At 38.9% G+C, this 6,630-nt stretch overlaps 1 long non-coding RNA gene across 1 annotated transcript; it reads right to left on the minus strand.

The window, feature by feature from the left end:
- Positions 1-917: 917 nt before the first annotated feature.
- On the minus strand, positions 918-4,104 carry LOC113280950. Its single transcript, XR_003325855.1, has 2 exons — positions 3,935-4,104; positions 918-1,135 (listed from the first exon to the last, which is right to left on the minus strand). It is a non-coding gene; the product is annotated as an uncharacterized LOC113280950 (long non-coding RNA).
- Between the last annotated feature and the right edge of the window lie 2,526 nt (positions 4,105-6,630).

A 6,630-nucleotide genomic window follows, 5' to 3' on the forward strand; every position in this document is an offset into this window, starting at 1 on the left:
CTGCTGCTACCTTGGTGTGGGAGGAAATCCTTGGCCCATCTCATACTCTCTTTGATAACAATACCATCTTTATAGAATGGTTGAATTCCTGGTTCCATCTTGGAAACACTAGCTCTGCCTGCAGCATCTATGCCACCACTTGTTGGTATATCTGGAAAGCTAGATGTGACTTTGCTTTCAAACAAACTCAGCCTAATATGGGAGTTACTGATCTCAGGATCAAGCAGCATTTATGCAATCATAATATAATACATGTTATGAAGGATCATATTCCGAACAATTTCCCTCTTTTACCTGAGGAAATTGACACTGCTTTGCAAAAAGGCACTACTCCTTACACTTGGAATGCAGAAGTAGGATTTGGGAAGCATATCATTATTGCACAATACAAGACTCTGAGAATTATTTTTATACTGCTCTAACTATGAAAGATTTTGTAGGAAACATCATTGGATTTGGAGGACATCCAGGACACTATGGAAAAGGGGGAGCCACAGGAGGGGCAGACCTAGCTTTCCAGTGGATCCAAAGAAATGCAGCACACAAACATCGCAATATCTGCTGAATCAATGGACATCCTAGTTCGCTTTAAATCGTTTTATCATGAATCTGCTCAAGGAAGATTTCACCTCAATTACCATGAAAAAAGACATAGTCAAGAAGACAGCAGTAAAGATATGGTTATACATCCCATATCTTTTGTTTTACTAAACCTTAGAATTATCCAACGCGGTAAAAATTTGGATGCTTTTAGTTTAGCTCTTTCTTGTAAAAACAATGCTGGCAGGCTGAGTGGTGCATGCATAGCCAATGCCAATACAACTTTATTGTACTACTCTTAGTGCCTTTCTGGGTCTAAGCTGTAGCGCCCCCTAAGCTAGCAGCTGACTAATCCAAGAGATTTAACTAAATAAATAGGCACTAAAAATCTAAATCATATACTTAAACATCGTATTAAGAAATTTGTTACAAAGCTTAACTCAAAAACTAGCCCCGCTCAGAAATATATATAAGAATTCCTCTCAAATGATACATATACACTTGTCATTTGGTTTGCAAATAGAATATACAACATAATAAACATAGCAGAAGACTCAACGCCACAGAGCTTCCACTGCGCAACCCTGATCTGTCTCTGAAACCGAAAGTGGGAATGGGTGAGCACATCATTCCTAAAAGGGGTGCCCCGTAGGAATAACAACTAGCTTTCAAGTAAACATTAATATGATTCGAAAACAATGCAGGTTATATTGAAAGTCGATAATACACGGAAAGACAGTAAAACACAAAGTAAAAACTTCTTCATAGACATCCATAAATAACAGTAAACATCCATGTATGAGATGTGTGTAGCCGCACATAAGGGAAGAATAATATTGATGCCAATCCCACACCGATTAGGTAATACTGCGGTGTATCGCCCTAGCCATAGAATACTGAATATATATGTAGGAAGAGTAATATTGCGGTGTATCGCCCTACACCCTAGCCGTGTAATATTGTGGTTTATCGCCCTAGCCATAGAATACTGGTATTGTGTCGGCACACATCTCATACCACACAGAGATATGCATGAATTTCACAACACCAAGATTGATTTGTAAAACAATAATGAATACAAGAGAGTTCGTTATCGATTCCCACCTCTTTTGATGACAAGCCTTGCCTACCTCGAGATCCACGATCCACTGGTTCATCCTTGAGTCGACCGTTGTTAATAAAGAGTAAATGTTGATCACAAAAGCACTCTAATCATCCAAAAGGCTCACACAAGGCTCGTAACATAGTCTCATACAATTCTCTAATTATAGACTAAGTGAACTATCTAATGGTTCTAAGTCCGTTTATGGTTCTACATCATTTCATTATCTATCTTTAACATGACAAAGGTTTACTAATTCAATTAGGTAGAATCTATAGTCCATTTTGATAAGTCTAAAGAGTATCTATAACTTTTTGTAGAAGGAACTATAGGTTATAGGTTAATTTAGACTAAAAGAGTCCAAAACATCAAACTAATAATACAAGGCACTAAGCCCAAGTCCACTAGACTCGGCCCATTACATAAGTGCTGACCCAACTGGGTCAACTAACGGTCACTGTGGTCAAATAGTTCAAACTAACAGTCGGTGTCCAGTCAAAGGTCAAAGTCCAGGGTAAATGGTCAAGATCAAGTCAACTGAGTCAACTCAGGTCAGGATCTGTAACTCAGTGAGTTAACATCGATTCAACTCAGTCAGATGGTCTCAGTCGGATAAGTCAGCTAGACTGACTAGGATGACAAATAGGCCAAATGCCTAAGCCAAACTTCTAAAGCACAATCAAGATGCAATCCCAAAACAGATAAAAGACCAAATGATGCATTTTAACTACTCACATTTTTATAAGCTACATCTAACTTCTATCTTCATTTCAACTAAGATTCCACCAATAACATCAATAGCTTCATTTCTTCTCAACAGATTCATACATCTCCATTTCCAGTTTTATTCCAACTACAAACACTATTAGCAATACATCCACGCTTCCAAAACTTCATATCAAACTCTACAATCCTATTTCCATATTCTGATAACCAATTCAATTGAAATCCTCCACTTCAATCCAACACAACCAGTTCATTCTGTTTTGCTCTCCACTGCCGACTCATATACACAACTCAGACCTCTCCATTCCCTGAAGTATTCTAGTTCATCACCGTTATCACCTCCATTACAGTTTACAACTCCACCTGCGACTAGTTCAACATCCACCCATATTTCATATCCTCATCAACTGCCCTGTATATTGAACACCAACAGTTTCAACCAACCAGCAATACTTTATACACTTCAACTCACAACAAAATATTAATCCTCCAACTCATTTCAGTTCTCCACTAGCATTTGTTACATTTGTAATTCAATCTCAATCAAATCATAAACCTTTTCTGGAGCAACACCCACGCTTCATACAAACCATTCCAAATCTATCTACATTAATATCTCAACTGCAATTTACCGTACTACCCAAAAGCTACAACACCACACATTCAAAACCACCAGCACCACCAGTTCAACTGAATCACAATACACCCCCTTCACAGCCTCAAGCCAATACAATAACCTGCGGAACTGCAAGCTTCCTCAAATGTCAGTACTACCATTTACAAGTCCATTATCTAATTCTTCTTCATACTCTGTAATTCAAATTACTCCATATCAATTCCACAACTCAGCTAAGACTACCAGTCTCACAAATACAACTTTTTAAGTCAAACAACAATCCTGAAACATCTATTCTTAGAGCAGCAACCTAAACATTCATCTAAACTTAAGCCTATTCAAGACCCAGCAGTAACAACACATTCTATTTCATCATCATCTACTAATTTCTGCAGCTCATTAAACCACAACTACTTGCATCTTCTTCATCATTTACAAGTCACCCAAAACTTATCCACCATTATCATCAGAACAAAACTATCAATACCCGCAATACCAGTACCAGTTCCATTTCTGCACAAAGAATACCAACAGTTCATTCAATAATCTTGAACTACCTCTTACTGCACCAATCGACACCACCAGCACCAACAATACCATCATCACCAGATTTCCATACAACCACAAATCATCCCATGACCCCCTGTAATTCAATACTACCCTAACTTACAATCACAATCATATCTTTTCTACTCAAAACACCATCTTCATATTCATCTGGTTCAATCCATCTTTTCCATATGTAGCTTCACCAACCTCAAGAACCCTAATTTTAAATTCATCTAAACCCTAACCCGAAACTCAAAACCCTAGAGAAACCAAAATTAAACCTTATACAACCCTCTTTATCCTAATTAACAACAAACCCAAGAAATAAAACACCAAAAAAAACTCAAATCCACAAACTAAATCAATCAAAACAGAAATCCTAAATTCAATCTTCGAATTACCTTTCTCTGTGAATTCCTGGTGCAGTAATCGATTCAACACCGTCATCATCAGATACGCCTTGATATCTACTCAACCCTCACGATCTCACAATTTAATTTCATCTCTCAAGACTATCAGAATCGCCAGAGGCGAGAACAGAAGAATAAAGAAAGAAGAAGAAGAAAGAGAAAGAAGAAGACACAATGAGTTTCTCTCGACACGTTTTGGTGAAGATAAGGCCAACGAAAATTATTAAGTCACCCACGCTTTGGATAAGGGCAGCCAGATCGATATAATTTGATGGTATCTTCTGCGTCAGGTATCCGAATGACACGTTCAAGTAGCCTAATTCACGTAACTTTCCGAGATCTATATAGTGATACTAGTTTCTAACTATATCGTTATTATATTAACTCTTATTAATTAACGTTCGTCTCTAATTAATGGATTCGTTAGCGGCTTAGTTGTCTTTTGACTGGTCTAATAGTTTTGACGAGCTCGGGGCTCGTTACATAAACTTTTCCTAGAAAAAAAAAGATTCTAGTAAGGTTTCTGAGAACCATATTGGGGATGAGAGAAATTTGGTAATGGGGATGCATTTTAGGATAGATCTGAATATTGGAGTTTCATGAGTCCATGTTGTGAATATAAAGAGAGTGATGATTTTGGACGATTCAGACATGGCTGTTAGGAGTGATGATTTTGGATGATTCTGACATGGTTGTCAATGGGTACTCATTATCCGGATTCGGAACTGGATCCTATCCGGTTTCGGGTGCGGATCCTAAAGTTGGACCGATTAACAACTCAAGAACCGACGGGTAATTACCTGATTGGACCCGAAATTTAACGGGTCCAAACGAATAATACCCGTCGGATACCCGAAGGTAATGGGTACCCAGTTATTCTAACTTTTATTCATTATTTTAGCAAAATTTTAAGTGTTTTGGTAGTTTCGGCTTATATTTTTTTTTGCATATTTTTCGTTTTCTTCTTACATTTAATCGTTATTTAATACATTAATAAAGAAATAATAATAAATGTTTATAAAGATAATTTAGATTCAAGCCAAAAAGAGAAAGATGTTAAGTTTTTGAATATTTTCTTTATAGTTTTCTTGATACCCAATGGGTACCCGAAACCGACGGGTACCACGGATCTTTAACGAGTCCGGTTTTGGGTCCATGAATTTTAAAACCGGATCCGAATTTTATAAGTAGGGTCCGGGTCCAGTGATACTCGGGAGGACCCGGGCACATTGACATCCCTGATTCTGAGTTTAATGTTGTTACGAATGGTGATAACAAGAAGGAAGCGTTTAATTTGGAGGTCGTAACTGAATCCAGTGGATTTGGGGTTATGAAAGGGATCGAGGAAAATGTGGTCAAGGATCGGCCACAGATAAGGTGGTACAGTTTTCTAAAAGGCCTAGTATAGTGGGTGGAGGTGGCTTTTAGTTGGTGGAAGTGCATGTGGTTGTACCATTAATAAGTGTAATGTGTTGCCTAAGGAAACGAAAGTTGTTGTTCTTCAGGTTGAGGAGGAAGTTCGCAAGGACTGTATTTCTGCTCATTAGTCTGTTGTTAATTCTCATAGGAATGAGGTTGTGAACTCTATCGAGTTGGGTGATGTTGATGGAAGTAGTTGGGGAAGTGAGTGCTCACTTTTCTTGGAAACCTCCAAGTCAGAGTGATGCAAAGAATCCTTTAAAGATCTGAGAGACTCAAATAACAAAAGGTTCGGTAAGATTAATAGGAAGATTCACCCTCTTAATGTTATCTATGTTTGTGGGTGAAAACGGTTTCTGTTATTTTTGGTAATTTCGTGTGTGTGGATGAGAAACGAGTCTAAATCCTAAACAATGTACTGCACGGGAGTATTTTTGATTCGAGAGATCAATCTGTATAATCCTGGCCTAAACCAAGAAATGGTCGTTCCAGGCTTGTTTCGGTCACAAAGTGAAGGAGAAGGGTTGGTCTTAGGGAGGAAATGAAGAAAGTGTTGAGACCAGAACAATTGATTCTGGAAATGTGGGCGTTTTTGGTGACTTGTATCAGAAAATTGAACTAGTGAGCTGAATGGAAAGCTACCAGGTGATTTCTGGATATGGTATTATTCTCCTGACAAAAACTTGTTGTTTTGTGGAAATAGGTGAGATCTATTTATACAAGTCGCAATAAAACGTACCCTAGTCTCGTAGGAAGTGGAAGCGATTGAATGGTGGAAGAAAGCGGTAACGGGTAACGCCTGGAATTGATGTTTCCACAATGAAAGATACGTTTCACCATTATTTGTTTCCATTACTAACCGCCTCACTTTTATGACACTTTCTTATAACGGATGTATTGCACGCCGCACGCTGTAAACCGCCAGACCAATACCCTGATGAGCACCCCCCAGTTTGTGACATGTTTTGATGTCTCGAGTGTTTTCGTAGAAAACGTGTAGCAGGTTGCTACGTGTGGCATGGTGGCATGCCAGTGGCCATGGCATAGGGACGTGCTAGTAGCCGTGGCATGGTGGCATGCCAATAGCTGTGGCATAACGACGTGCTAGTAGCTGTGGCACGGTGGCGTGACAGTAGCCGTGGCATAGCGACGTGCTAGTGTCTGTGGCATGCCAGTAGCCGTGGCATAGCGACGTTCTAGTTTAGGTTTTGGCGTCATGGTCGCTCAAAAGTTTCCACAAGCCATATTAGTTTGGTGGAAAACTTGGA

The sequence above is a fragment of the Papaver somniferum genome, chromosome 5 (genome assembly GCF_003573695.1).
Source record: "Papaver somniferum cultivar HN1 chromosome 5, ASM357369v1, whole genome shotgun sequence".
Lineage (NCBI taxonomy): Eukaryota > Viridiplantae > Streptophyta > Magnoliopsida > Ranunculales > Papaveraceae > Papaver > Papaver somniferum.